Below are 22,988 nucleotides of genomic sequence, written 5' to 3'. Positions count from 1 at the left end.
TGGCACAGTCATAACTCCTATGAGGAGGCAAAGACGCAGACTTACTCTCGCTAAACACTTCTTAAAAATCAGCCAAATAGTCAGGAACCTCATGCGACTGGGGAGAGGTGGAGAAAACAGGAGTGTCACTAAGAGCACACCGACAACCCCAACTCACCACAGACACAGATTTCCAATCCAAAACTGGATTATGGATTTGCAACCAGGGGAACCCCAGCACGATGGTATCATGCAAATTATGCAACACCAAAAATCTGCAATTTTCCTGATGGTCTGGGGCGACCCGCATTACCACATGGGTCCAATACTGAGGTTTATTCTTCGCCAAAGGAGTAGCATCAATACCCCTCAAAGGAATAGGCGACCGCAGGGGTGTCATAGGGAAACCACAACGTGTAGCAAAATCCAAATCCATTAGGTTCAAGGCCGCTCCTGAATCCACAAAGGCTTTAGCAGAAAATGCGGACAGGGAGCAGATCAGAGTAATTGGCAAAAGATACTTAGGTTGTACACCACCTACAGCAAATGTGTGTGCAAAACGTTTCTCTCGTTTAGGGCAGACAGAAATAATATGAGCGGCATCTCCACAGAAAAAACACAGCTTATTACGCCTTCTAAACGCCTGACGTTGCGCCCTAGACAAAACTCTATCACATTGCATAGGTTCAGACATTTGTTCAACAGGTGGCAGCATTTCCCATGTAATTTTACGTTCACGTAAGTGACGATCAACCTGAATGGCTAATGACATAGAATCGTCAAGACCAGAAGGAACAGGAAATCCCACCATAGTATCTTTTACGGTTTCTGACAAACCCTTCCAAAAGAGAGCTGCCAAGGCACCATCATTCCAAGTGGTGAGGACCGCCCACTTTCGGAATTTTTGACAGTACAGTTCTGCAGAATCTTGACCCTGGCTCAATGCCAAGAGGGTCTTTTCAGCTTGATCAATCGCATTAGGTTCATCATGCAACAACCCCAAAGCCTGAAAAAATGCGTCCACATTAGTTAGAATGGGATCATCTGGTACTAAAGAAAACGCCCAATCCTGGGGATCGCTGCGCAGCATGGAGATGACAATTTTAACCTGCTGCGCAGAGCTCCCCGATGAGTTAGGCTTCAAGGCAAGAAATAATTTACAATTATTCTTAAAATTCAAAAATTTAGACCGATCCCCAAAAAACACATCAGGAGTGGGGATTTTTGGTTCAGCAGCGTGTGAATGAGCAAGATAGGCGGAAATTCCTCGCACTTCAGCAGCAAGCTGCTCCACACGATCAGACAATTGCTTAAACTCCATCAGAAAAAAAATATTCCTCCTACGGCCTCAGAGATATAGAGGAAAAAATATACACAAAAAAATTTTTTTTTTTTAACAATTCCTTCCTGCTTATGAGTACCCTAGAATCTGTGGTATGGCTGGTGATTCTGTTATGATTGAGTCACCGAGGAGGAAAAAACAAAACACAAACTCAGCCCAGAAAATCAGAGAGGTTGGAAACTAGTGGATTGCAGACCCCTAATCCTATCACACAACTAACAGTAGCCGTGGAGTGTTCCTACGGTGATCCTAGACACCTCGTCACAGCCGGAGATCTAAATAAGCCTAAAGAGAGAAAAGGGAAAAACTGACTGCCCCAGAACAGACCCCAAAGCAACAGGCAGTCCCCAACATATAATGACGGTGAAACAAGATGAAAACACTAACACAGATAGAAAGATAGGTTGAGCAAACGATGGGTCCCAAGCTAACTAAAAAGGACAGGACAGAAAAGCTGCTGTCTGCAATCCGAGAAAACCCTGCTAAAAATATTACCAACACAACTGATAAGCAAAAGGACCCTGAAGTCACTAGACTTCAAACCCTATATCAGCACTCAGAATATTCTGAAAGCAGAGCAAAAGAGAACACTGATCAAGGAATAAGAATCCAGCACACCCCTGGCCGGGATGGCTGAACTCAAAAAACATGGTAAACAAAACCAAAACTAATAAGTTCAACAGCAGAGCAAAAACTTATCTTTGGGAAGCAGGAATCAGACTGGTCTCCAAGAATCCAGAAGAGAAATCACCAGCCACTCAGAAGGGCGTCGGCTGCCTTATATCCAGTCTGAAGTTCCTGTTACGCAGTCACAGTCCACCTGATCAGGTGTTTGGTTTCTTTCATCCAAATCAGCCTCACTACCTTTCTTCACCAGAAGAGGGAGATCCTCGGACACAAAAGGTGAATGAACAGATGAGCTCACAACAGTCTCTGCGTGTCTGTCTGTATGTGTATTTCTTTGTATGTGTCTCAGTGTTTTTGTATGTGTGTCTCTGTGTGTGTTTCTGTGTGTCTGTGGGTGTGTCTCTCTGTGTGTGTCTGTGGGTGTGTCTCTGTGTCTGTGTGTCTCCCTCTTCTGTATGTTTGTCTCTGTGTGTGTGTGTGTCTCTCTGTGTATCTCTGCAAGTGTCTCTCTCTATATGTGTATTTCTCTCTTTCTGTGAGTGTTTTTCTCTCTGTGTCCCTCTGTGAGTATCTGTGTCTTTGTCTACTGTGTGTATCTATGTCTTTGTCTATGTGTGTGTCTTTGTATATGTGTCTCTCTCTCTGTGTCTCTCTGTGTGTCTATCTGTGTGTGTCTCTATCTCTTTATCTCTGCAAGTGTTTCTCTCTGTATGTGTATGTCTCTCTTTCTGTGAGTGTGTCTCTCTCTGTGTCCCTCTGTGTGTATTTGCGTCTTTGTCTATGTGTGTGTCTTTGTATGTGTGTCTCTCTGTGTGTGTGTCTCTCTCTGTGTGTGTCTCTCGTTCTGTTGATGTCTCTGTGTGCCTCTGTGTGTGTCTCTCTCTGTATCTGTGTGTATGTATCTCTCTGTGTGTGTCTCTCTGTGTGTCTCTCTGTATTTCTGTGTGTGTCTGCCTCTTTGTGTGAGTCTGTGTGTCTCTCTGTGTGTGTCTGTCTCTGTGTGTCTTACTCTCTGTGTATCTCTCTATGTGTCTGTGTGTGTCTCTGTGTGTGAGTATGTATGTCTCTCCCTCTGTGTCTGTGTGTGTATGACTCTCTGTGTCTATGTGTGTGTCTCTCTATGTGTGTGTCTCTCTCTCTGTCTGTCTCTGTGTGTCTCACTCTGTGTAAATGTAAGGGAATGGAAAATGTTATTGGTCTATCTTTTATCTCTTTCTCGTATTTTACTGGTACTGCTACACGTTCATGTGTTTTACCATTATGTGTGTGTCACATAGGTACTGCTACACTATTCTGTGTATTACCTTAAGGGATAAAAGTCTAATGTATATTTATGTTAATGCTAGGTATAAGTACCGTTATAGTTGTAGGGAAAGCGTAGTACCCCAGTTAGGCCACTAGATGGAGATGGAGTGCATACTCAGTCTGTAAATTGTTAAAGTAGGAGGAACTAATGGCCGTTAAGCTGAGGAACAGCTGGGATGAAGTGCATACTCAGTCTGTCAATAGTTAAAGTAGGAAGAACTAATGGCCGTTAAGCTGAGGAATAGCTGAGATTTGAATCAGTTGGGCGGGAGCACCCTGACAGGGCAGTCAGGTCTGTAATGTTAAAGACACGGGCCCAGCCGCCAAGGGCCACAGATGATGACACTGCAGAACACAGCAGCACAGATCACAGCCGCACAGTTAACAGCAGCGCATAACATAGCAGTGCAGATGACTACACTACAGATGGTACAAATGGCACAGATCTCTCATTATGAGGTAGCTTGCTAAGTAGGCAGACGCCTTTTGGTCTGGGGCAAAACAGACAGGGCAACTCCCAAAAATGGTGAAGTTGGACATAGAGGATGCTGTGATGCTGAATGGGGTGGGATGTCCGGGAGATATGCTGAAGGAAGACAGTGAGAGCATAGGGAAAGTGTCAGAATTGTACACGGTGGAATCTGAGGTAACAGCTGTAAAGAAAATGGATGTGCGTACAAAAATGAGTAAAGCTGTTTTTGTTAAAGTTGAATCGGACTGTGACTCTGTTCCACATCATCTGAGGAGAACCTGCAGCGCATTATAGAAAGCCCTCAGAAAAATGAAGCTGCAGGTAAGGCCTCTTTCACACTTCAGTTTTTTGCATCAGTTATAATCCGCCAAAAAGGCGGACAAGCGGATCCGTTCTCAACTGATGTGAACGGATGGCACAGGATCCGTTTTTAGACGGATCCTGAAAATGAAGAAATTTAAAGGAAGAGAGAGAGAGAGAGAGAGAGAGAGAGAGAGAGAGAGAGAATTTTTTTTTTTTTTTGTCCGGCACCCAGAAAGAAATTCGGGTTAAATCAGTGTTTGCAGGATCCGCCAGAGAAAAAAACGTTACAAGCTCCGTTTTGAAATTTTTGAGGATGGTGACGGACAGCAACTTTTGGCGGATCCTCACAAAAAACGGATGCAACGGACAGCAATCCGTCACAATCCGCCATTAATGCAAGTCAATGGAAAAAAAACGGATCCTCAAAAAAAATTTGAGGATCCGTTTTTTTTCAAAACCTGGCGGATTGTGACTGATTGTAATAAACGGAAGTGTGAAAGAGGCCTTAGCTGACAGAAAGCTGTCATGTCTTTGTGATGGGAGGCCAGGACACCTTTGACCAGGAGTCCTCGGCCATGACTATGGTCCTGGCCGACCCTTACATATGTCTCACTCTGCGTGTCTGTCTCTGTGTGCGTGTTTCACTCTGTGTGTTTATCTGTGTGAGTATGTCTCTGTGTGTATCTCTATCTGTGTCTCTGTGTGTGTTTCTCTGTGTGTCTCTCTCTCTCTGTATTTCTCTGTGTGTGTCAGTTTGTGTGTCTTTGTGTGTGAGTTTGTGTGTCTCTCACTGTGTGTCTGTCTATGTGTGTGTCTCACTCTGTGTGTCTTTCTCTGTGTTTCTCACTCTGTGTGTCTCACTGTGTGTGTCTCTCTCTCTGTGTCTCATAGCCATTACGACAGAGCTGCGATGATAAACCGCTGCAACATAGCTGTTATGCGCATGCGCCTGAGGCTTCGAACAGAAGGACACTCTGGTTATATTATAGATCATGGGCCTAGTCCACACTGGAGATGGCAAAAGAAGAGACTACACAATGCCAAAGAGATACCACTGGACTAAATAAGATGGTTGGATCAGGAGAGTAAATTTTTGTTGTTGTTTCAGCTATGTTTACTGTGCTCTGGGGTCTGCAGAAACCTCATGGCATAATATTGCACATTCAATTGTTAATTTATAAATTTGATACAAATTTAATTTTACAGTCTATTTTAAGTAACTCTGACGAATACTAATTTCCATAGATTCACTCATCCTGAAATACAATCCTTTAGTATCCAGTAAAAAAAATATTTTACAAATACATTGGGCTTTTTTTAGATATGGGAGCCTAACTGATAGCAGATATATATTTCACATGTAAGAGGCATCATTCATAGTTAAACAGTTAAAAAAAATACAGAATGCAATCAGTAGGCTGGTGGTGTACCTTAAGGCTAGTTTCGCATTTGCGCCTTTTTGCACAGCGCATAGTGCGCAATTGAAACACATGCAAAAACGCATGCAAACACTTGCAAATGCAGCGTTTTTTAAACACATCAGCGTACGCATGACGACAAAAAAATGCAGCGTTTGCATGGGCTTTTGCATGCGTTTGCGTTTTTATGTGCATGCGTTCTCTAGGGGTCACATTTCACAGGAGGAAAATCCTTGAAACAGACTCCACCAGTGAAACACCAGTGGGGGTCTGTCATGGGAATTCTTTATATAGATCCTGTTACAGCTGAATTCTTCAGATTTTGCAGCTTTTTCCTTTGTCAACATGGATCTGCATTGTAAGAGTTTTCGCTTCAACTTGGATCTGGACATCGCGCTGTCTCAGGCTTTTGCATTTGCTTGCCAGCAAGAAAGGCAGAGAGAGAGACAGCGAAGATGGCAGCGGCAGCGTTTTTGGATACATCCGATTATTGACCACACCCTCTATAGCGAGCTCCAGGAAAACCTGGCAAAATTTAGTGACTATACCCCAATGTCCCAAGAAAGCTTCATGGATTTGCTTGCTCGTGTTCAATGAGCCATACGGAGACAGGACACACAGCTCCGTCATGCGATTCCTCCTGAGGAATGGCTCCTGGTCACATTACGGTACGTAATATTTAAAAAACAATGCCTGCATAATTGTTTTTGGTCTGCCATGTACTAATCCAAAGCTTATTGTTCTGCCATGTAGTAAACAAAAGCCTGCAGAATTATTGTTCAGCCATGTATTAATATTATTTTCTTATTATTTTGCAAAACCCTAAACATAAATATTATTTTTTTTCTTACTCTGATTGGCAGATTCCTGGCTACTGGAGAGACCCTATCATCACTACACTTCCAGTACTGGCTTGGAATCTCCACCTTGTCGGGAATAGTTGCGGACCCCTGCCAGGCTTTGTGGGACGTTTTCTGTCCAGAATTTATGCCCCTGCCCACCGCGGAAAAGTGGATTGAAATAGCTGAACAATTCTGGACAGTCTGCAATTTCCACAACTGTTTGGGAGTGGTGGATGGTAAACACATCCGGATAACCAAACCCGCAAGAAGGGGATCGGAGGACTATAACTATAAAAAGTACTTTTCTACAGTACTCATGGCCATTGCGGATGCAGACTGTCTGTTGCAGTGGACATTGGGGCATTTGGCTGGGGAAATGACTCCCAGGCTTTTAAGAACTCGGACATGGACTGCAGGTTGTATGGCAACCATTTTAATTTCCCCCTGCCTCGGCCTCTTCCCCACACCGAAGGTCCGCCACTGCCATTTGTAACGGTTGGGGATGAGGCCTTTCAAATGTGCCAAAACCTGCTGAAACCCTACTCCAGCCAGGACTTGGACCACATGAAAAAAATATTTAATTACAGACTGACCAGGGCACGAAGAACTGTCGAGTGTGCTTTTGGGATTCTTGTCTCCAGATGGCGCATTCTCGGCACAGCCATTAATCTTAAACTGGAAACAGTGAATAAGGTGGTATCAGTGTGCGTGGTTCTTCACAATTTTGCTATGGCTAAAGAGCACCCTAACTTTGAACTAGATGAACCAGCTGCCAACCCATTGCCTAATTTCACTCAGCACCCTCTCAGGTCATCAGTTGAAGTTGGTCAAATGAGGGACCAATATGTAGCCTACTTTATCTCTGATGTAGGACATGTGGCATGGCAAGATCAAATGGTGTAAAATTGTTTTCTTGTGTGTATGTAAATAAAAAACCTGTTTTTATATCTGTACCGAGTGCACTCTGTGTTTATACACTCCAATAAAATAATCACCTGCCCAGGTGTCCCAGTGAATTCATGATGCTGTGTGTTGTGTATCCTGACTTTACTAGGACTCCTGACCAGGTGATTCTACATAGAATAGTTGTATGACCTTCATCATCTCTCCAGTCTGTGTTCAATAAGGCAGATTGCAGCGAGAATGTAGATAATACAACTAATATTTATATCACCTGGCCTGATGTTACAAATAGTGATTTTGGGATGCACTAGCATCCTTCACTCTTTATGACACCTGACCATGTGAGTAAAAATATTAGTTGTAGGATCTCCACTGTGGCTTCAGTATGCACGCAGACTGGAGAGATGATAAAGTTTATACAACTTCTACAATCCCCTGGCCTGGTGTCATGCTGAAGTGAGGATGCCCAAAAAACCGCATCTTGACTTCAGAATGTTATGACACCTGGCCAGGTGAATACACATATGAGTTAACCTCCAGCATCTCTCCAGTCTGCGTGCAATAGATAATGCAGACTGAAGCGATGCTGCAGATGACAACTCATAGGTATGCTCACCAGGCCAGGTGTGCTAAATAGTTATGATACCAGGCCAGGGTATTGTAGATATGACTTGTATATTCTCATCATCTCTTCAGTCTATTTGCCACAGACTGAATAGATGATGTGGCTAATTACAAGGTATATCTAGAATCCCCTGGCCTTGTGTCACAAAGATTGAAATGATGATGGCCAAAGCACATCAGATTCAGTTCACTCTTTATGATACCTGGCAAGGTGAGAATAGATATGCCTTGCACTCACCACCAACCTCTATTCAGTCTGTGCAATATTAGCAGACTGAAGAGACTAATGGTGGTGAAAATACAAGTCATATATTTGTGTTTTTGTCAACACATTTCACCAGGACTGACACAAGAAACATGTGTCAGTACTGGAGCTATGTGGTGGCAAAAGCACACAGTGTATGGTGCAGTGTGTGTAGGCAGCAAAAGACACAATAACCAAACAGTTTTAGGGGAAAACAAATATGACATTTAATTTTAAACAAAAAAAAAGACATTACTGGGAGCGACGTTTGGGGGAAGATGGTGGCAAGTTGGGGGTGTGGAGGGACGAGGAATGGCTTAAAGGCAAGGAAGGGGTTCTAGGGGAAGGGGCAACAAAATGAGTGGGTAAAGGGAGCTCAGGGATGGAACTGGAGGCAGGGTGAGACACAGTATGAGGTGAGGAGGGAGGGAGGGTAAGAAATTTCCTCTTTTAATGTCCATTTTTGTGTCTTTTGTGGCCCGTCTATGTGTCCTGCCTTAAGCGCATGGTACTTGGGGACCTCCTGGAGCTGGGTGACCGCATGGAACTGGGGGACCTCCTGGCAGGATCCTGTAGCTGCTGCATGCTGGAAGTGGTGGTGGAGGTCCTGACAGGGTCCGTGGGCGCAAAGATTGATTGTGGGTCCCCCAGCTGCTGCTGCTGCATGGTGGTGGTGGCAGTGGTGGAGGTGGTCCAGACAGTACTGGTGGCAGTGTTGCCCCAGGCAGGAGGAGTGGTGACAGTGCTGCTCCAGGCAGGAGGAGTGGTGACGGTGGAAGTCCAGGCAGGTAGAGTGGTGGCGGTGGTGGTCCAGGCAGGAGGAGTGGTGGCGGTGATGGTCTAGGCAGGAGGAGTGGTGGCAGTGGTGGTTCAGGCAGGAGCAGCGCTTGCCATGGTGGTGGTGGGGTAGTGTCCAGCAGCACTCGACCTTGGGGTGGTGTACTGGTGTCTGGCGTGGCTTGGAATGCAGGTGGCCGTGCAGTAGTATGCAGCAGAAGTCGGTGGTGAGGTGAAGCAAGTAAGTGATGGCACAGTTGGAAATGCCACCACTGACTGCTGCACGTACTGACTCTGCTGCATAGCCTGCATGGAAGCAGTGTTGCAGGCCTGCAACACATTCAGCTGGAGATCTGGACTAAGTTGTTTCGCCATGCCCCGTTCAATTTGGTTAAAAAAATGGTGTGCTGGTCTGTTGAGGTCGGCTTCCAGATGGTCAAGGTGATGGTCAACAGCCTGGAAGCGTGTTTCCATTAGGGTAAAACCGCTTTTCAGTCTGCTTGTGTGCGGTGCTGTGTGTTTGTGTGTGAGAGTAGTGCAGTGCTGTGTGAGTGTTGTGCTGTGTGTGAGACTGGTGCTGTGTGTGTGTATTGGAGATTGGCAATGATGTGGGTGATGGAGAGAGCAGTGATGGGGTGGTGGGGTAGAAGGCAATGTTGGTGGTGGTGGAATGAGGGTGTTGCATTATTTTTTTGGGGTGCTGCATTATATTCTATGAGGGCGGCTGCATTATATTCTATGAGGGGGGCTGCATTATATTCTATGAGAGGGCTACCCCAACCCCTGCTACATAATTAAGATGTGTACTATATTATACCCTGATTTTAGCGCATTTTACCACACAATTGTTGGTCTTGTATTTATTTCTATGTAGCTACATAGTGGAAACCAAGAATGATTTTCTCTGGTGGGCCCAAGGTGCTCCAGTCCGATACTGCATGCAATTCCCAATCCTTCCCAGTCATGACTGATTGCATGAGCTGAAGGTGCTTGAGTTTATCAAGTGGAAGGTCCTGCAACTGCTCAACTCCTGCAGCCTCTGTGGAGGTCTTGATCAAGAACGGTATGGTGTGGTAATTTGTATTATGGGTGTGTGTGGCAAAGTAAATGTGCATGTGGCAGAGCTGTGTGTGTTTCTATATGTGCATGTAGTGAGAATGTAGCAAGAGATGTGTATGTCTGTGTGCATGTCACAGAGGTGTGTATCCAAAGAAAATGAAGAGGAGCAGCATCCAATCCGGGTGAAGAAATGTGCAGAAGTTTATTTTGCCATGAAAATATACAACGTTTCGACCATCACATGGTCTTTTTCAAGTACAGTACATAGCAAATATGGTGGTCTTAAATAGGCCAAAGTAGCCACTCAACATCAAGAATCCACCCATTATTAGATAAATAGCAGTAGTATAAAAAGAACATATATAAAAATACACAACATATAAGTGACAATATGGTGTAAACGTAATTTTAAAGCATATTACAGAAATGGTGCAATCCTATCAACAAATGATGAAATAAAACAAAGATAAAGCCAATCACACATGTGTTACCACCAATCATATGTCAGCATCCCCAAGTATCATAGCAACCCTATACCAATCAGATATAGTCATACAAAAAGCGTCGCCAGTCAAACTAGCCAGCCAATAGATATATTCCCAAAAACAGGCGCCAAACCCGGCAACCTATTAAATTTACCTACACATTTTAAGATGTCATAGATTCGCCATCCAGCGTTCAACATCCGCCCACCAGAGTCACTATGAAGTGCCAACATGTTGCTGCAGAGGAGATGACATCACAGAACACAAGTCCCGCAATAACAGTCCACGTCATAGATACCGTGCATGCGCACTTGTGTATCCACAAAGAACAGATATATATAAAAAAACCAACTCCATGGTAATTAATAAAGTATAATAGTAGAATTATCAATTAGCATATAGCGCAAGGGCGAAATTAAGCATTACAGGGCCAATATAACTATACCTTCAGCAGCCTATGTCAATCAAAAAGCGATCAAATGGCACAGTCACATGACCGCGGTCAAAGAACCAAACGGAGCGCTTTCTGATGTCCAATTGGGTCTTTTTACCTTGATCCTGGAAGTGCTCTCAGCTATCTGTGTGTATGCTTGCAGAGGTGTGTATGTCTATGTGCTGTAGTGTGACTAATGGCCGCATAATTGATGGGAGGTATGTGTCATTGGGATTGCTGCTCTCTGTGATGTATTTTTTCTTTAGTACACGTAAGCCCTTAGTGGTTCTTGATGGGAGGGTCAGGCTACCCATATATCTCACCATGAGGTGAGTGTGCTCACTGTACTCCTTTTTCCCTGCAGAAGCCTGTGTGGTTGGGTGTTTGAGGACCTTCGGTGATGTCATGATCATGTGACTAGCCATGTGATTGGTACCTGGGTGTGGTTACAGCTATGTAATGGAGGTGTGTTTGGCACATGTCAGTGAGTGTTTGGGAGTCTCAGTGTGGACAGATTTCCATGTGTCCATGCTGGACACTACGGAGTGGACGGTCTGACAACCGTGAGTGATGTTGACACGGTTTAGTGAGAAGTATTTGTGGGATAACTCTGAGGAGAAGAGGCATCCGAGAACCTTTGTAGCCAACACAAACCGGTGACGGACAGGAATCCGTGTTATGCTGACCGGGGTCAGTGAGAGACTGTGTTTATGCTATAGAGCAGAATGTGTAACAGACTGTGTACTGGCTGCTTTATACTTCTAGGTTCCTGAGGAGCATTTTATGCTGTTTACTAATAAACCGAATGAACTTGTTTTTTAACCCTGAGTGTCCCAGCGTATGTCTCAGGGACCAGCAAAGCAAGTAATCCCCATACAAAGATAGTGTGGGAAGTTACAGTGCGTGTAGCAAGAGATGTGTATGTCTATTTGTATGTAGCAGAGGTGTGTATGTCTATATTTGTATGTAGCAGAGCTGTGCATGAATAATACACATTGCAGAGAGACACAGACAATAGATTTATTAGCCGTTTGGTTTAGAGACAAGTTAACAAAGACATATATAAATTGCAATATTTAAAAATCCATGAACATGTTGGCAAATTCATTTCTAAACAGAGTAACAAAAACCTGAGCCACAATGACTCAGCCCCCCAATTGTGCCTCTGAAATTAGGACATTGTTTACAGGAGTAAAATACCAAGCAAATATCTCCTTCAAACCACATATCCAAGCCCTTTTCACTTCCTGCCGACTTCAACTCAAAAATATCTCCTGAATCTGTACATTTCTCAACCAAGAATCTGCAAAAACCGTAGTCCATGCCCTCATCAACTCCCGCTTTGACTACTGCAACTGCTCTGTGACCTCCCCTCTAACACTCTGGCATCACTCCAATCTATTCTAAACTCTGCTGCCTGACTAATCCACCTGTCTCCCTGCTATTCCTCGGCCTCTCCCCTCTGCCAATCCCTGCACTGGCTCCCCATTACCTAAAGACTCCACTTCAAAACCCTAATCATGGCATACAAAGCCATTCACAATCAGTGTCCTCCATACATCTGTAAACTTGTCTCCCGGTACTTACCTGCATGCAACCTCCGATCCTCACAAGATCTCCTTCTCTGCTCTATCTCCTCTTCCAGCAATTGCATACAAGATTTCTCCTGCACATCCCCCCTTCTCAGTAACGCTCTACCACAATATATCAGACTCTCGCCTAAAATGGAAGCCTTCTAAAAGAGCCTGAAGACCTACCTTTTCTGACAAGCCTACAACCTGCACTAACCACCGATGCACCAAACCACTGCATGACCAACTCTACCCTCACCTAGTGTATCCTCACCCAGCCCATGTAAATTGTGAGCCCTCGCGGGCAGGGTCCTCTCTCATCCTGTACCAGTCATGACTTGTATTGTTTAAGATTACTGTACTTGTTTTTAATATGTATACCCCTCCTCACATGTAAAGCGCCATGGAATAAATGGCGCAATCATAATAAATAACAATAGTATTTTTTTTCTCTCATGTCATCCATATTGCCTTTGTGTGGCATCCGTACTGCATCCATTTTTTTCTCATCTTTTTTACCACTGAAGGAATGTTTTTGCTAGCAAGCAAATAAAAAGGCCCCAGGAAGGACACATGCTTTTATTCAACTTTAGCGCTAAATCAACAGATCCGTGAAACACAAATGCAAAATGGAAGCAAAATGGAAGTTTTTCAATTTTACGGATTTCAATAAACTTAAATGGCCAGTTGTGAGTCTCAAAAAGTGATTAGAATGGGGTCTGTTCTAATTTTCACAGGTCTTATATGTGGATCCATATTTTTCATGAATGTGTGTATAGATCCATGAAGTTCTATGGGTCCCTGTGGAGTCTGATAAAAAATCGGGTAACATGGACATATTAACGTAGCCTAAATCTGTATTCAGCAAGCTACTCCAAATGTAGGCTACAAATAGCAGTAGTAGCACGGAATGAAAGGGAAATAGTTCATTAGTCCATTTTCAGAGAAGCAACATTTCTCGGAAGAATTCTGTCTACCTTAGGCTAATTTGAATTCTAAAGTGCTGCGGAATATGTAAGACCTTTATAAATAATTTTCAGAAAAAAATATCAGAATTTATAGTGTTCTGTGTACTATATCTGACCTTAGTTATGCAGTTATCTACCTTGCAGAAAGAAAAGTTGTGTCTGAATGGGATATGGACTAAAAATGCCAGCCTACACTGCAAGCCTGCAGATGTTCCAGTTCATAAAAGCCAATTAATGTGTAAAGTGCTTTTAAAGGTGACCTACCAGAAATAATATATAAAAGGCCCTTTGGTTTACATTTATAATGTGACAACCATTTTCAATATTTTACGTCTATGCAGTTATTCTGATTTCTTTTAACTTCAGTGCAGAAAGAAAAATAGTTGGATCCATTTATCATATAAAATGCTGAAAGGTGACATAAGGTGTGTAAAAAATGGTAAAAATTGCATATTTATGATACATTTGGATTACCTTAAAAGGTACTTGCCATTTATTTTATTCTTATTTGTTCTGTCACCATTACACACCTTGCAGATCAGCAGGAATCTGGGGTCCTGAGACACTCACCAATAGCTTAAAAACCTGTGCTGAAGCACGCTGCTCAGCAGTCAGAAGCGCTCAGCTCAGAGCAGTGCACAGATTCATAGGCTTTCTTTTCTTTCCTTTCATTAGTTTAATAAACTTTCTATTAAGCCAGTTAATTGCTTTATGAGTGCTAATGCAGAAAACTTCTGCCTCCAGAGCTGAGCACTTCTGCCTCCAGAGCTTAGCACTTCTGTTTGCTAAGCAACATGCTTCAGAGCAGAATTTTGAGCAATAGGTGAGTGTCTCAGGACCCGGACTTTCACATAGCATATTTAAAAAAAATAATAATAAATACTCCTTAAAACATGATTAGTTGCACATATTCAAACAAAACTTGCCCTAGAATAAAAATATCCCTCCCTGATCTATACTTTCATTAACATCCTACTTTACTACCGATAACCCTGTATATCAGTTTTCTGAATCAAGATACCTACCCCCTTCTCATATTTATCCACTCTTTTGCCATTACTATTATTTTCAACAATTAGTCACTTTCCAGTGTCAATTTCGGACATTATTAGAATTTAACAATGTACCAAACATGCTCAGTTTTAACCATTGAGCTGCTTTGTGTTTAACTCCTTTCTGACATCTGACATAATAATCCATCCATGTGCCGTGGGCCTATTTGACCAGAGACATATTATTGCATCATTTCGATTGCACACGCACACAGATGGTGCACGGACGATCGGCGCCGGGTGTCAGCTGATTATGACAGCTGACATCCAGAACTAAGTGCTAGGAGCAGTCACGCACCACTACTGGCAGTTTAACCCCCGAAATCGCAGAATTCCATGAGCCGGCAGAGGGCTAGCAACACCTCTGCCTTTGGACCGGAGACTCCGCAAGATGACACAGGGTCCCGATCGTTGCCATGGTGACCCAATGTCATCATGATGACATCGGGGTCACCAGAGCTAGGAAACTTGCTGATGATGCGCAGTGCATATACTCACCATTCACCTGTCTGGACCCTCCGTACATTACAATCACTGTCTGAGTGCTGAATCTCCTTCATGCTGAAGCTTCCGACTCTAATATGCAGTGGACGGTTTTGCTCAGGTGTGTGTAAGGTTGTCATCACAACGTGCACCATGACCTAGAACGTGAATGTGCTGAAATGCTTCGGACCTCGTCAGTACTAGAAATTCCAGCCTAGCATAGGAAGAATTTCAGCACTAGCAATAGTGATAAGAAGGTGCAATGATGACCTTACGGGGGGACAGTCAGGAGCAGAGGGGCCGAAAAGTTAAGCTGTAAGGTGGGTATAAGCATTTTTATTTATTTTGTAACATTTTGTTTACTCTTTACAGTTCAGAATGCCATTTTACTGGATGTATGCAAAAGTCAATTTAAAAAAAAAGTATTTTGACGAATGCAAATTTTTGTAATATTTGAGTAGAATCGAATTTCCCTCAAATATATTTGTGTTTTTCTCTGGTGTTGAGTGGTATAATTTAGTTCCTCAGCAATAATTGCTCCAAATTCTTTCTGAAATGTAGATTTCTCCAATATTAATGCATTCAGGGTATAAATACCATGAATTTATTGTGCTCGAAAGCCGCGTTCCTTATATTAGTCAAGATACAACCTTATGTGCCATTTTGCCATTGTTTGCTCAGGCTTACCTTTCAGTAATCAGGTATCTTACACAAAATCTACCACATTTTATGAAGTCCTGCTTAAATCCCTTTATAGTGTATTATTATTATTAAAATGGTATTGAATGCGACCTGCCTTGACTATAATCCATGTTATTAGATGACCACATCTTTGTGTTGCTTTCATATAATTCCCTTTAAAAAAGAAAATTTTCTGGGCATCATAAAATCCAAGCTTAAAAGCCAGACTAGTAACAAACATTTGATCAAAAAAAATATAGACAGTCTCATTGGGATGTGCTGGTTGTGAATATTGTGAAGACCTTTTGTACTGATTTCCCTTCATTTTTCAAGGATAAAAGTCAGTTTTGTTAAGTCTTGTGGAGACAACACACTATATTAGTTTGTTTGATATCAGAGTCCGAAAATGTAAGTCCCAGAAGATAAATGAAAAAGTCACTTAACTACCTTTTATTCCTAAGTGGCTAACAGCTAGTATCTGTTCAATCAAGGTTTATCTTTTTTTTTTGAATTATCACTTGAAAACTGCAGTTGAAAAGATTGTCTTACAGAGGTACTAAATAATAGAGTGTTCTCTTGCATTAAAAGGTCTAGAACTCCCTGTGGTTTTAATGACATTTGTACAGGAAGTTAGAGGGCTCTAATAAAAGAGCTGAAATCAAGGTAATAAATATTGCAATGTTCTGAGTGACTTTTAACCCTGCAGGTCCATATATGAGCCCCTTGTCTTCCCATTTGATAGTACATCAATGCATCAAATTTAATAATAGCAAAAAAATATGTAAAGTCTTGTTTGGCTCATAACCAAGATAGTTGCAAGGAATATGTCAGATAAAGGATACGATTGATAAATTGTATCTGTAATTGCTGAAGCTTTGCTCCTACTGTCAAGGGAAATTTTAACACGCTGTACAGGATAGTGCCTGAAGTGTCTATATATTACAAAAGTCTAGAATATTCTTCTAACTTCTTAATGATGGGAAGATTTTTTTTACGTCTTCAAAAGACTTAAGATTTTTCTCTGTTAACCGCTGTACAATACATGTACTGAGCTCACATCATCTCATCATCAGTGGAAGAAAGATGTAATGTAAAGCCAAACGCAAGCTTCAATGGCTGGGATCAAATTATAATGCCTTTTGCCACCCTCATGTAATAGTGAATTACTAATGGATTGTCATTGTAGCCAATGTAACAACTAGTGATGAGCCTTTCTGCCAAAAGTTCTCCAGAGCCCAAATCCTAATGAACATAAGATGTAAAAAAAAAGTACACTCACCTCATCTCACCTGACCATACGTTCTGCAGCTTGCCACATGCCCATCTAGTCCTCAAAACCACCTCTTCTCCTAGCCTGTTCACTCTAGGCTGGAACTTTTGGCCACTAACAGGCCTCTGAGGTCATGGCAAATGGAAGAAGTCCTGAGGAGCAGACTGTGGGCAGCGAGCAGCATTGTCTGCCATCTGGTCCTCCTTCTGTTTGTGCAACTTTGTTTCCAGAGCCACCTCTTCCTTGGCCTGTTCACTCTAGGCTAGGGCTTACTGTTGCGACCAAACTTCAGAGGTCTCTGGGCTCTGCACATATGTGACATTAGTGATTTTTGATTGCTGGCTATAGCCGGAAATCTTCTCCTAGTTTGAATAGGCTGGTAGATGCGGGTATTGGAATCAAAAAGAAAAGGTGACTATGATGATTGAGCGGTGAGGTGTGGAGGCCTGCACAGGTAAGCGATGGGGTAGGTATCAGGTTTTTTCTGTTTTTAAACTTTTACCAACAATCAATGGTTCAGCAAAATAGCGACCAGCTAAATCAACCTAAAATGAATTTACAAATATCCAGAATCTCAAAAATGCATGTTTTTTGAATATGCATGTAGAATTCAAGACTATGCATGTAGAATTCATGACCACTCTATTAAATTTGCTCAACTCTTGTAATAACACTAATAGACAAAGAGGTCAGTACCTTGACAAGCATGAAACTCAGAAACACTGTATAGTATATGTAATTGGTTTTGTCATGTCTATAATGACCCAAACTATGAAGAAAATGCATTATTTAACCTGCAATGTGAGCCACATTTATAAAAAATAATTGAAAAGTAAGGCCAGAATTCCAGTTTCAGCTGTCTAGCCTAAAAAACAATTGTAATTAAAAAGTGATAAAAAAAATTACATGTATCCTAAAATGGTACAAAAAAAAAATAAACAGCTCATCTCTAAACTAGAGAAATACAGTATGGGAAATAAACCCCCAGGAAAAAGTATGCAGCTAATTAATACTTTTGAAATCCCTGCTATTAGATGTGAAAATAAAGAGCAAAGACAACAAGCTCTGAACAAAAGTTGAGGAGGAAGAGTAACCAACTACATACTAAAATGTGTCTATACAAATGCACAGGGCATGAGAAAAAAACAAGGAGAATTGGAGCTGCGAAGACAGGAAGATAGATATGATGTCATAGGCATCACTGATACTTGGTGGGATGGATAGTGTGGCTAATGATCGCATTATTGATGGGAGGTATGTGTCGCAGAGATGACTTGTCTCTGTGATGTAACCCTGAGCATTTTCTCTACTGCACGAAAGCATCAAGATGTTCGTTTGTTGCACCTGGGACCGGTTTGCAGGTAGCTTTGAGAGATGGGCAAGTCTAGCTACCCACATACCTCACCTCTGGATGAGGTTAACAGCCTATGTAATGGAGACTGTTGTTTAGCACATGGTCTGTGTGTTGGGAGGGAGAAGGCCTCCTGTGTGTTTGGCTCCAGGCAGAGTATGAGTACTGGATGCTACCCCAGCCTGTGTGCCCACAGACCTGGTGGAGCAGAGCCCTATGGACATTTTGTGTTTTGCTTGCCTGATCTAAAGGCTGTCTATTTTCTGTTTGGCTTCTGGGGTATACAAAGCAATAAACTCCCATGAACTTTTAAAGGAACAAGCCTCCTGTTTTCCTGCCGTCGCTTCTGAGTGAGTATAACACATACAATTTGTGATAGGCAGCAGCATTCCCAGAGGAGATGTGCAACTACTACAGGAGGGACTACATGTCCTGGGTTAAGTCTGTGGCAAGCCAGCAAGCAACGCCATTCAAAATGGTGGACCTGCTGAAGCACCTGGTCCAGAAGTGGCTGCAACCAGAGTCCTCTAAGCCTGCACAGATGGTAGAGGGTGGAGATGGACTATTTGTGCACTCCTTGCCAAGGCCCATACAGACTTGGGTTGCTCCCCGGAATACCGATTAACGGTCAGACTGGTTGAGGGATTGAAGGTTCCTTGGTAAGACAGCTCACTCTGTATTGGGGGTCCCAACAGGGGGAAGAGGCCCAAAAAAGGTTGAGGTGTCTAAGGTCCAAAGCGACGAGGGAGGTGGTGCCCAAGGTCCCGAAGGGTGATGTTATTTGATGGAAGTGCCATGGCCAGGACATATAGCCTACCTTTGTCCCCTGACCCCCGAGCCTATGAACTGCAGCATAGAATGCAGTTGTTCATATTATGCATATCCAGCCTGCAGTGTGAACTCTCCACCCAGTGAGACAACTCAAGTGTGTCCTGTGAAGGTGAATGGGAGTGAGGTAATGGTACTGCTAGGCTCTGGGATTCTGGTGACCCATGTGAGGGCCACTTTTCCTATCCAATTGATTCCAGGGGAAAAAGTCAGCATTCGGTGCATACATGGTGATGCTAAGGACTACCTTATGGCCAGAGTGGACATTGAAATGGCCCATGGTACTGAGTCCCATGAGGCTAGCGTTGTTCGGGACTTGTTGCACCCTATTATTATAGGCTGAGACTTTTGCTTATTTTGTGATCTGTGGAGAAAGGGTTCTGAGTTCTGGCTCAAAAAGGGAACCCTAATAAGGTATCACTACTAGAGATGAGCGACTTTGCCTTTTTTATGGTCGAGTAGGGTTACATGAAACCCAACTTTCTCAAAAGTCGAGTGGAACGAAATCGGCCGACTATAGGGAAAAGTCAGAGGTCGACTGAAACACGAAACCCAATGCAAGTCAATGGGGAAGCAAAGTCGGCATTGAGTGGAGGACAGTAAACACACCTTTCAATGCCAAAAACATCAATTCTTATTACTGAAGCTTGTCAACCTTAATTTACTTCATAATAATAGTTATGCATTGAAAACTTGGGGTTATTTGGCTAAAGTTGTGTTGGGGTAGGGCTGGTTCCAGGTTTTCGTGTGCCCTGGGCCAAAGAGTGTCAGTGCGCCCCTTTAACACATACCACAACTCATGATGCTCTGATACGGCACAGAAATATAGGTATAGTACAATGACAAATACTTCACTGCTTACATGACATGACTGATCTATTTTAAATTGTACAATAGCTCAAAAAAAGGACAGTATATTACTCTATACAGTATTATGGCCACCACATTGTGCGCCATACAGAATAATGAGCCACATATATTTCTCCATACAGAATTATTGGCCACATATAATGTTCCATACAGTATATGATGAGCTCCACATAATGCTACAGTATATGATGGTCCACATGGACGATGCTCCAATGTGTTATGGGCCCAAATAATGCTCCACATATAATGGGCTCCATTTCTAATGCTCCAGTGTAAAATGGGCCCCGTAAATGCTGCTCCAGTGTCTGATGTCCCCAATCTGGAATGCTCCAGTATATGATGGGCCTCATGGATGAGTGGCTGCTCCTGACCAGAAGCCCGCACTTACGACTCAGTGCTTGCATTTTTTTAAACTTCAGAAGAGGAGGCGATAGAGCTGGAGGCTGTTTCAGCAATGTAAGCCAAAAACAGTTCCTGATGCTCTGGCTTTAAAAGCAGTCTACCTACTCCCAGAAAACGGAGCCTTACAGGCCTTCCAGAGCTGCACCATGATGCAGGCTCAACACCTCCTGCCTTAGCTGCTATTGTGTTTTTGGCACTACCAGCAGATGCACCACCACCACCATCAGTACCAGGTGGCCCCCCACGCCCACGTCCGTGTCCTCTTCCACCATACTTCCTCATGTTTTAGAAAATTGACCCAAAATACCAGCAGATATATGGTACTGTATCAGAAGCGTACAGCTCTATACAGTCTAGGGATAACAGTAAATCTCCGTATATAGTTCATGAGTCATACACAGACGCTCACAGGCTCAGTATGGTTTACCCAATAAAATAAAAAGGTGAAAAAGGGTACAGTATCACCAGATGCAAGGTATATATAGTATAGTGTAAACATTCTGAATCTCCGTATACATAATAAAAAATGTTGTAAAAAAGGTACTGGATAACAAGATAGCAAGTATATATATATTATAGGGTACAATTGAAATCTCCGTATACATAGTCCCGTAGTCAGTCAAAGCTACTGTACAACAAGATACAAGCTGTATCGAGTATAGGGTAAAAATTGGTAGCTCCGATTCACCGTATATATAGAAGGCGTAAACCACACACGCTCACTCACTATGGATGATACCGTAATACAAAATTTTGAACAAATTTACTGTATCAGCACATACCAGGTGTATCCAGTCTAGGGGTAATTGTAAATTTCCATCTATACTTCTGGAGTCAGACACAGACACTCACAGGCTCAGTATGTATTACACCAGAATATAACAAGTAGAAAAAGGTAAAGGTAGTCGAAGCGTACAACAGTATACAGTGTTGTGGTACTTTTAAATCTTCATATATATTTCAATCTCAGTAAGCCAGTCCTGACTCTCCGCTACTGGAAGCTACATGGATACAAGTACAGACGGAAAGTCGAGTGTTAGCAGAAATTTTGGAATTACTCATCGCGGGAAAAACCTCCCGGTAGATGTTGCAGAGGCGATGCAGACCCTCAATTACTGTGTCTGTGGAGACAGCGAAAATGGTTCTTTGTGAAGAAAGGATTGCTTTAATGCAGTAGCGTGGATCACAACACCGTTACTCGTCTCCATCAAACTGTGATCACAGGGAGAGATGTAGACATGGTCCTCACTTCCTATCATGATGTGTCTGGTCATTTTGGAGTGCAAAAGACAGAAGCCAAAGACCGTAGGTGATTCTATTGGATTGGCATGAGAGGAGACATTGAAAAATGGTGGCAGGAATGTCACATGTCTGTGACTATCACAACTGTGAAAGGTGATCATAAAGCACCACTGCATCAGCTTGTAAGTTGAGGTCCATTACAAATGGTAGCCATTGATCATCTGAAGGTAGAGGCCAGGAGGAAAGGCCATAGCTACATCTTACCCATCATCGATCAATAAACCAAATTTCTAGTGGCCGTCCCTTTGAAGGATTTAACTGCCCAGACTACACAGCGGTGGAGCAGGGAGAGGTACTGTAAGTATTGCAACTTGCAAGTGCTGTGGCCATGAAGATGCAGGGGGGGCACACTCGTGGTTGATGGTACTGGCACAGGGCCCCTCATATTATGCTGGTGTATCTGACGGCGAGTGAGCCCCCCCACCATCAGAGGCACTGTATTGTACTATGAGGGGCCCTGTGCCAGTGCCGTCGGCCATCTGTGGGCCCAACCACCTGTTCAGAACAACTGCACTTGCCTGGGTGTGCCAGGTGTTGACCCCAGCCATTAGGGGGGTGGGCAGCCCACTTAGGGAGTTTTAAAAAATGGCATATGTTGATGTGTTGGCTGGACATTCAGCTGCTGCAAAGGGCAGAATTGGGCAAGTCCGAGGAAGAGGAGGACAAAAGCGAGGCAGTTTTCTGGCAACCTATGTGTCATCAGGGGAAGGTGGGACAAAATCCTTTGAAACCCATGCATGGTTCATTTTAAGGAAGGATAGATCATCAACATTTTGGGTAGACAAACGGGTCCTTTTTCTGTCAGGATTGATCCAGCAGCACTGAAGACTCTTTCAGATAACACACTAGCAGCAGGGCAAGCGAGTTCCTGTAGGGCATATTGTGCCAATTCAGGCCAGGCGTCCAGTTTAGAGGCCCAATAGTCAAAGGGGAATGACCTGTGAGGGAGAACAATGATATGGGAGAAGTAGTTTGTAACCATAGTTGACAACTGCTGTCTCCTGTCACTTTTAATTGATGCAGTATTAGCAGTCGTGTGAGCGGTACTTGAGAAATCATTCCACAACATGGTCATTAAACCCCTGTCTCCAATGCTACTTCGGCTGTGTGCAACACAAACACCTCTTCCATTGTGCCCACTACGGCTCGTGGGAGAACCAGCACCGCTGCTGTATGCTGGGAAAGCCTCAAACAAACGGTTTACCAGAGTTGCTTGTTTGTTAGCCAATATTATCTCTAGGTTCTCCTGTGGCATGATGTTGTGTAATTTGCCTTTGTAGCGTGGATCGAGGATGCTGGCCAGCCAGTAGTCATCATCCCTCATCATTTTGGCAATGCAGGGGTCCCTTTTTAGGATCTGCAAGGCATAATCGCACATGAGGGCCAATGTTCCAGGT

This window comes from Dendrobates tinctorius, unplaced genomic scaffold, assembly GCF_039654945.1.
Source record: "Dendrobates tinctorius isolate UK_male_01 unplaced genomic scaffold, ASM3965494v1 ptg000016l, whole genome shotgun sequence".
NCBI classification, from domain to species: domain Eukaryota; kingdom Metazoa; phylum Chordata; class Amphibia; order Anura; family Dendrobatidae; genus Dendrobates; species Dendrobates tinctorius.
This window is presented reverse-complemented; position numbering follows the sequence as displayed.